The 10584-nt window shown below is 30.5% G+C and overlaps 1 long non-coding RNA gene across 1 annotated transcript; it reads right to left on the bottom strand.

The window, feature by feature from the left end:
- Positions 1–200: 200 nt before the first annotated feature.
- LOC120351886 lies at positions 201–2389 on the bottom strand. Its single transcript, XR_005571605.1, has 3 exons — positions 2155–2389; positions 1401–1583; positions 201–691 (listed from the first exon to the last, which is right to left on the bottom strand). It is a non-coding gene; the product is annotated as an uncharacterized LOC120351886 (long non-coding RNA).
- Between the last annotated feature and the right edge of the window lie 8195 nt (positions 2390–10584).

Here is a 10584-nt window from a genome sequence, read left to right as displayed (position 1 = left end):
TAAACTGGAAAATATTTATAAAAATAACATAGACAACAGAGAATATTTATTGTAGTATTCTTATGTTTTTTATCATTTTTATTTATATGGATATCGAATGGTAATCATTTAACCTCAAAATTCGAATTTTATAATATAATTATATTTGCTACTTTTCTCATTGCTTGCAGTTGAAATAATAATTATCAATAGAAAAAAAACTATTATTTATTATTAAATGATGAGAATTCATAAATGATGATTATTTAATTATGATTTAGATGAACATTATTCTTTTTTTGGAATATACAAATCTTCAATCTCCCAATTTCTAGATTGGGATTCTATCATAAATATGTAGGGTAGCCATTGGCATGATTCTTATCTAAATCTAACCACAGTCATTGTTACCAACTTAATTTTTGTTCTCGTGCACTTATCCTCCATACCACCCACCAACTATTTTGTGCTGCCATGTTGCAAATCTGGAGTACGCAAAGTAACACTTTGCGCACTACAGCGGAAAAGTGATTCTTTGCGGCCTGCAATCAGTGCAGAAATGGTCACTTTTCAAGGTAACTGTAGGAAAAGAAAATTGCAACACGCGAAAGAAGATAAAATTCAATTAGAAGCACTACAGAAGTTCATTATTGCTTCACCTTCCTCAACAAAGTTGGACAAGGATGATACTGCTATAACAGCTGATGTAGGCCTGAAAGAAGATGAATTACCAATATTAAAGGCTATAACCACTGCATCGACAAGCCATCAAACAAATGAAAATGTAAGTTGATTATTTTAAAATAGTTGCTGTTACTTTCTTTGGTTAGCAGTAAACATTTAGAATAAATTTTGAATCACGTAAAAAAATAAAGACTACTTGACTTACTATCTGGTGTGGAAAGGAGACTCATAAAAGAACAACATATTTGTAGAGAGAGAGAGAGATATGACTTTAATGGACCTGATTTTGTGAACATTACAAAATATATTTCAACTGACTAGAAATAATAAAGCCTCAAGAAATCAGGTGAGCCACGATTAATACAGAAATCTTCGAGTTAATAAATTATTTTAGCAAACAAGAAATTTAACAAAATCTAAGTTTGAGAAGTTACTCAAACAGGAACTATTAGGACGCTAGTAAAATTCGAACTAAAACAAAACAAGTTTACATGACCAACCTGTTCTTCACATTACAGAAAATTAACCAATTAAATCTAATTTATAGTCCCTAGGTGCCTTTCATTATTTTTACCCCAAAGACTTAGATTGTGTCAGGGGTGATTAAACATTTTTAGAAATGCTAATCACACCAAACACAGTCTATATTGGCGAACCCCTCCCCTCTTTGAAACAGTTCATAATCCACTTCGTTTTCCCTGTTTAAACCTTTTCACGATGAATTATTTTTTTCATACCTTGTTCCGTTGATCGTACTGGGTATTGTATTGATTTTTTACTGACAGTTCATTGCTGTCCCTGACACGTCCTGCGAGTTCGTAGTACAGAGCCTGTTGTTAGAATCCACTTGGGCCGTCCTTATAATGATTCGAGAATTGCTGGTCGATTGTGAGGGCGGTGGGTCGTCAACTCGTAAACCGCTGTTTTGAAATAAAAGAAAACTAAATAATTCCGGTGTCTCTAGCAAGAGTTCAAAGCAACTAACACTGATACAAAACACAATTCTACGATCTAACTTCAAATTAAAATCAAGATACAGATGACCTAGAGACTACTCTGTGTTTGCTTTAAAGTAGAACAACTACAAATCATAAATACAGCTGTTGCTTCAAGAAGAGTATGAAATTACCCTATTTCAGTTTATAGCAACTTGAGAGCTGTAATAATTTATTAACAAAAACAATAATGCTTACCAAAAATAATTTCTACTCCTTATCTCGTTAAGTTATTCCAATCATTATGGTATCATTACTCCATAAATTAAATCGCTCAGTTGTTTTATTGAGTACTCTTATTAAGTTACCTCAGCAAAAATTACTTTAAAGTAATTTAAAATAACAGGAAACAATCATACCTAACCTCAAAACGGTTACATCAGACGCCCTTGATAAAAGGTTACATCAGATCATAAACTGAAATCAAAAAATTCGTTTGGAAAATCAATCCAATGAATCTATAAAATACAAATTATCTTTTTTATGAAATACGTACCTCTGAGTGGAAATTGTTCAAGAATAAAATCGAGTAATTTTCGTATCTCTCTCTTCCCTAGTTTTACATGGAATTTATTTTAAAGCATGATAGAAGAAAAAAAATACTGGAGAATATGTACAATTTGGTCACAACCAATGATCGACTATATATTTTGACTAGAAACCAAAACTAGAATAAATTGCAACTAAAAAAAATCGGGCAGAGATATGCAGATGTTCCCTGGCTTTTTTCCAAGTGACGCCCTTTAGCGAAATCCCAGATCCAGCTCAATCAGGCTTGCCAATTAATAGATGACAAAATTTAATTCCCCTCATAAGCATATCTCTCTCTCAATAATTAAGTGAGAGAGAAGACAAGTAGTGGGACCGATATCCCCAGTTCTCACGCTGTGAACTGATGACATCAGGCAACAAGCGATAAGAAAGCAAAACTTTACAGTGTAATGTATCAAAATCTGATGGGTAAACAAAATCCCTATTTGGAAGAATTTTATAGGTCTGAAGTGGAATAATAGTCTAGCATTGCCAAATGCGATAATGTATTGGAAGATTAGATAATATCAGGTATCAAGGCTAAAATTAGAACAGCCGAATAGAAATAGAAAGTTATTTGCTACTTATATTATATTATATAAAGTATTGAAAAATTTGAGGTTAGGCTTAAAATATCTACTGATCGGCGACATAATGATCGATCAAGTCGCATAACGTAAAATCTAGCCAGACACCTTGGCAGAAATTTATTGTAACTAAATGGTATGCAACTAGAGGAATTAAAAAAGCACATGGCTGATTGTTATAAAGGGAGAAACAACTTATAAACTTCATAAAAATATACTGCATGTAATAAATGTACTTAAACCACCAAATAAAAATAAATTAGAGTATTAAGGAAGTGGGATGTTCCTAAGCGCATGTATACAGAGTAGATTTGCATGAACCAATCAAATTGTAGTAATCGATGGGCGGCAATAGAGAGCCGATTCAAATGTATTTATAAATATTTCTATAAATGATGAGATTTTGTAAAGTTTTACTGTTCAGTTTATGTATGGGCGATGTAAGTGTGACGTAACCTGTTGCTACGACGCCATTTTGGTTTCTAAACAAACCGTTGCTATGGAGAGAGAGAATGTTATTCAAATGGGTCTAAAACATCACCTTACATTTATGAGTATATCAATGAAATAATAGATTTCTAAGAGTTGAGAATATTTTTTTCAAGTTCTACACACTCAAATCATCAATTTCCAGTATTTATTCAGATCGAATAAATTTTTTTGGGACAGTCAAAGCAGAAAGTCTCACGAAGTAGTGCATAGTACTATATATGTAGGCTGCTATGGTAAGCCTAGTTGAAGAGAAAGTTAAAGTGCCACATGAATGTTTAATTACCTGAAATGTTCATTTACCTGAAATGTTTGATTATTATTTTGTTTTCAATATAAGTTTACTTTCACAGCATATGCTGGAAGTTTTACAGTCTGCTGTTTCACTTTAGAAATGTTTATTTGAAAATTCTGACGTTATTCTTTATATATAAATAACGAGTAGCCTCCTGCTTGGCATCAGTCGGTAGAGCATGAAATATTTGATATAATTATAAAATTAGGTCGTGGTTTTTTAATAGGATTCAGTCTCATAAAAATCTTTATAGGCCCAAGTATGAGCTTCCCCTATAATTCTTGTAATTCATTGAATAAATATATATATATATATATATATTATATATATATATATATATATATATATATATGATACTTATCCTATAGTATTGAGGAATTAAAATAAATTGCACACCATAAACAATTTGATACATATATTAACAAATATTGCAAAAAAATAGATCAAGGCAAAAAATATAAAGAGCGATAAAAAATATATAATATAATAAAAATAGAACAATAATTGAAATCAGTAAAATATCACAGGCTAAACTTTATACTCTAGATTTATGGCACGAAACATTACCATGTGCCTTTATCTTAAAATCATATGCATCCTTTTGCATGTAGCTGCGATATGAGCTTGCTAATACTTATCGACTTGGACAATTCTATTAAAAAATAGGTTCCTTAAATCAGCTTGATAAATTGGCAACCAATAATCCAAATATATATATTAAATTCTCTAGTACCTAGTAGATTTCTTTGTATTGAATATATATTTTATCTCAGGGTGCAAGATTCGGCACCTGATGGAATAAATAGAGCAATTCATCTAGTGAATTAGAGCTATAACAAACTATCGCAAATTATATTGCAAAAATTAAAGATCATATGAATATGTTTTGATAGCCTAGATTTTATACTTCTTTGATTTGTTAGAATTTTCTGAAATGTACTGATTCATATTTCCTTTAATAAAATACCTTCAATACTATATTTACTTGCGCAAGTATTTTTTATTAAATTCTTAATTTGTAAGAAAACCCTTTCGACGAGCTAGCTTTGATTATTAGATAAATTCGAAGCACTAGGGCGCCCATCACTAATTCAATTTTTTCACTCACGTGTCGAAATCTTCTTATAAGCCGCTGATGTCGATCCAACTCCTGGTGGTCCTGGACTATAGTAGCAGGAATCGTCTCTTCCAAGGGGTTACAAAAATTATTTGAAATTGAAAATGACTTCTGCTTTATAAGAGCATCACAAAGTCTTTTAAGAAATTTAATAATTCAATCTAACTTTAGCTTTTACAAGTTATAGCAAGGTATTACGCTCTAAAATATTTAGGGTCCTCTCATGGTGGCATTTGGCAGGCGAGTGATGGTTCTCCTTTCTCAATTTTACAATTCTTATTTCCGACTTTCAAATTTACATAAAATTTGAATATCCTAGTCCTCCGCCATTAAGGTTCAAATAGACCGTACTAAAATATTAAATTATTACTTATGTTGTATGTTTAATAATTTCTTTGCCTTCGGGCCATATCCATAACATAGACTATACAATAATTTTACATAAATCCCAATCATTTATAGAAATATATATAAATATTTTTGAATTGGCATACTATTGCCGCCTATTAACTGCCACTATGCGATTGGTGCATGCAAATTGTTTCAGTATTCATGCGCTTGGTAACCTCCTATTTCCTGGATACACTTAATTATTTTTACTAAGTTTTTTAAGTATGCTCTCTACATGCTAGTTAATATTCTATATACTACTATTTATTTCATGCTTCCTAATAGTTTGCCACGTGACCATTTGTTCTTTCAACTTGCATACCATTTTACTGCAATAGATCTCTGCCAAGGGGTTTGGTCAGATTCCACGTTGCTTGGCTCGGTCGATCGTTAGGTCGCCGATCACTGAATGTATATACCTAACCTCAATCTTCCAAAACTTTTATATAATATATATATATATATATATATATATATATATATATATATATATATATATATATATATATATATATATATATATATATATATATATATATATATATATATATATATATATATATATATATATATATATATATATATATATATATATATATATATATATATATATATATATATATATATATATATATATATATATATATATATATATATATATATATATATATATATATATATATATATATATATATATATATATATATATATATATATATATATATATATATATATATATATATATATATATATATATATATATATATATATATATATATATATATATATATATATATATATATATATATATATATATATATATATATATATATATATATATATATATATATATATATATATATATATATATATATATATATAATTCTCTAGTACCTAGTAGATTTCTTTGTATTGAATATATATTTTATCTCAGGGTGCAAGATTCGGCACCTGATGGAATAAATAGAGCAATTCATCTAGTGAATTAGAGCTATAACAAACTATCGCAAATTATATTGCAAAAATTAAAGATCATATGAATATGTTTTGATAGCCTAGATTTTATACTTCTTTGATTTGTTAGAATTTTCTGAAATGTACTGATTCATATTTCCTTTAATGAAATACCTTTAATACTATATTTACTTGCGCAAGTATTTTTTATTAAATTCTTAATTTGTAAGAAAACCCTTTCGATGAGCTAGCTTTGATTATTAGATAAATTCGAAGCACTAGGGCGCCCATCACTAATTCAATTTTTTCACTCACGTGTCGAAATCTTCTTATAAGCCGCTGATGTCGATCCAACTCCTGGTGGTCCTGGACTATAGTAGCAGGAATCGTCTCTTCCAAGGGGTTACAAAAATTATTTGAAATTGAAAATGACTTCTGCTTTATAAGAGCATCACAAAGTCTTTTAAGAAATTTAATAATTCAATCTAACTTTAGCTTTTACAAGTTATAGCAAGGTATTACGCTCTAAAATATTTAGGGTCCTCTCATGGTGGCATTTGGCAGGCGAGTGATGGTTCTCCTTTCTCAATTTTACAATTCTTATTTCCGACTTTCAAATTTACATAAAATTTGAATATCCTAGTCCTCCGCCATTTAAGGTTCAAATAGACCGTACTAAAATATTAAATTATTACTTATGTTGTATGTTTAATAATTTCTTTGCCTTCGGGCCATATCCATAACATAGACTATACAATAATTTTACATAAATCCCAATCATTTATAGAAATATATATAAATATTTTTGAATTGGCATACTATTGCCGCCTATTAACTGCCACTATGCGATTGGTGCATGCAAATTGTTTCAGTATTCATGCGCTTGGTAACCTCCTATTTCCTGGATACACTTAATTATTTTTACTAAGTTTTTTAAGTATGCTCTCTACATGCTAGTTAATATTCTATATACTACTATTTATTTCATGCTTCCTAATAGTTTGCCACGTGACCATTTGTTCTTTCAACTTGCATACCATTTTACTGCAATAGATCTCTGCCAAGGGGTTTGGTCAGATTCCACGTTGCTTGGCTCGGTCGATCGTTAGGTCGCCGATCACTGAATGTATATACCTAACCTCAATCTTCCAAAACTTTTATATAATATATTATATATTAGCAAAAATTATTTCAATTCCTTTTTAGGTTTTTTGTACCGTTTAGCCAGAACAAGCTGATGCTATCTAATCTTTATTGTTATCTCATTGGCGATATTAGCCAGTTACTTTACTCAGACCTATTTGTACTTCAGCTAGGGATTTTTACATCTACCCAAATTTTAAATACTTTACAAAATGTATACAGTCTGATTTCGATCACAAATGAAAATGGTTTGAAGCAAACGAACATTTTCTTTGTTCCTGACTGTAAACATTACAGTGAAAAGGCAGGCTGCATACTATTTTTTTTAGATTTCCTGAAAATCCCAAGGTCTAGCTCGCCTCTATAAGTTCTGTACTACATTTTTAGGTTATGTTATTGTTAATAAAAATCAAATTTATCTAGAATAACTACATTAGTGAAATTATTAATACAATAATTCAAATACAATTATGTTAACAGGAAATGTATCACATAAAATACATAATTATTTGCTTTACTTCACATGTTCACTTACTCCTTTAAATTCTTGTAACACCATCACCATTTAGTTAGAATGTAGGAAGCATGATTAGTGGTCACAGCATCTACATCTTTTTACTGTGTTGAGTTCATTCAATATCTTACTATTTCACGTCAATTGAAAACAATTATATACTTCAGAAAACCTCAACACCAAACTCATAAGTAAGTACCTAGGCTAAACCAAAACACCTAACCTATATATTTAAACTTTAGTCTACTCTAACAGTTACACTAAACAATAGGAAAACAGAATAAATTCATATGAATTTTTAAATTACAACTTTATAACAATCTTATGAAATTCTAGGTAATAATTGAAATTGCACTTCAACTTTCTCTACAGGTACATAGGTTTTCCATAGCAGACAACAGACATGGTACTAAGCTCTACTCTGTGAGACTTTCTGCTTTGACTGTCCCAAAAAAAAATTATGTGATCTGAATAAATACTGAGAGTTGATGATTTGAGTGTGTAGAACTTGAAGAAATATTCTCAACTCTTATAAATCTATTATTTCATTGATATACTCATAAATGTAAGGTGATGTTTCAGTCCCATTTGAATAACATGCTCTCTCTCCATAGCAACGGTTTGTTTAGAAACCAAAATGGCATTGTAGCAACGGCTTATGTCATCACTCACATCGCCTATTGGATATGGCCTGAGAAAGTATAAAATATTAGACTTTACTAATATCAGATTTTGGATACAAGTAATAATTTAATAGATTGGCACAAACTATTTGTACCTTTAAATGGCGTAGTAGCAAATTATTTAAATTTATGTAAATTTGCAAGTCGGAAATGAAAATTGAGGAAAAAAGAGTAGAACTTACCCACTTGCCTGCCAGACACTACCATGGAATGTCACCAAAATTTGAAGACTCTTTATTATATTGTACCTTTTGAAGACTTAAAGTTTAAATCTAATTATTAATTTTTTATAAGACTTTGTGATGCTGTATTAAAGCGAAAGTCATTTAAATATTTATTTAATCCCTGGGAGGGGACGACTTCGGCCACCAACAATCCAGGACTACCAGGAATTTTGGATTGCCAGAAACTCATAAAAATTCAGCACGTGAGTGATAAATAGTCAAAAAAAGTTAGGGCGCCCTCAGTGCTTTGAGTGAAATGAAAATAAAAGCTAGCTCATCAGAAAGGTTTTAAATATTAAGAAATTAAAACAAAAAACTTGCGCAAGTCTTAAGAGGGTATAAGAAATACTTTATTGAATGAGTCAATTATATGAGTCCTTTTATATGAGTCAATTTACATATCCAAAGGTACACTAATTGAAGGAATATTAAATTCTAAGCTTGTAATATCAACCCTCACCCAATCATTGATTTTATAATATAATTTGTAATAATATAATGTAGCTCTGGTTCACTGGATAAATTGATTTACCTATTTCCATCAGGTGCTGAATCTTACACCCTGAGAAATATCTATATATATTTGAGAAATTATAGAAATTAATATATTTATAATCATTGATTTGTCAATTTATCATTCTATGATTCATGAAATAAGATATAAAGTGAGATTACCTAAATCGGCAAGTAACAGCAAGTCAATACCGAAGCTGCATGCAAATAAATGCATATCATCAATGAATTGGAAAGCACATGCTAAAGTTTCGTGCTATAGAGCTGAAAAATAGTATACTGGTCTGTGATATTTTATCTTGATATATTTATTCTTGTTTTTTTTTGTATATTTGTTGCTCTATATATTTTCTATATTGTTCTGATTTAAATAATTATTCGTTCAATATATGTATCAAATTTTTTATGGTGTACCATTCATTTTATTCCCCAATACCATAGAGTACAAATCTCATATATATTTGTTAATCATCAGTATTCAATTATTGGGAGAGTTACCACCCAATTTTATCAGTAATAGAATAAACTGGTTTTCACAGCCATATACTGTAATATTAATTCAAGCTCTGGAAATAATACTCTCCAGAAATTTCTATAAATTGTCCAAGCAGTAATTTGCAAGAACTCCTGAGTGAGCTTATAAAGATTTTAGCAAAATTTTATCCTAGAAAACCATGACCAGATTTCATAGAGTTTAATTCCCATGCTCTACAGATTGAAGCCAAGCAGAGGCAAATCGTTATTCTTAAAAAAATAACATCATAACAGACGAGAAAATTGTAATCTATATTACCATTACAATACTCCCCCTTTTTAATATGTGGAACACATGACAAAAGTTGAAAAGACAGTCACATCCTTGAGCAATTTGACAGCATCCCTCATGTAAGTGAAATCTTGGTACATTACTGAAACTCAAGTTAATATGACTTCCTAAAGCTAATCTGTGACTAGATGGTATCTCCAAGACAAAGCCACAATTCAATGGATACAGAATTCCAACTTCTTGAGATGACAGCAATAACAGGCTTCTATGACATTGAAAAGAGAGTCAGAAGTGAAATTTCACCACAAGTGGGAAAGGTGAAAATCACGAAATTACTAAACAAAAGGAGAATACACACTCTTATCAACATGAATGAAAAATCCATTGAAGGAATAATGAAGGTGAGAGCACAAAAAAAATCAAGAAGATCCAAGATGACCTAAAATCTAAACACGATTTGAAAAAACTCCAGTAGTTTCTATTTGCCATTTTTCGAGCATTTTTTTACAACTTCTATCCCATGTACCCCCCACCACCCCGCTCCTGCCACACCTCCCCCACCCATCCCCACAATCCTTAGAAGGAGAAGAACCTCTTTCTCTCTCTCTCTCTCACTCTCTCTCTCTCTCCTCTCTCTCTCTCTCCTCTCTCTCTCTCTCTCTCTCTCCTCTCTCTCTCTCTCTCTCTCTCTCTCTCTCTCTCTCTCTCTCTTCTCTCTCT

Source organism: Nilaparvata lugens, chromosome 6, assembly GCF_014356525.2.
Source record: "Nilaparvata lugens isolate BPH chromosome 6, ASM1435652v1, whole genome shotgun sequence".
In the NCBI taxonomy this organism is placed as follows: Eukaryota; Metazoa; Arthropoda; class Insecta; order Hemiptera; family Delphacidae; genus Nilaparvata; species Nilaparvata lugens.
This window is presented reverse-complemented; position numbering and strand designations above follow the sequence as displayed.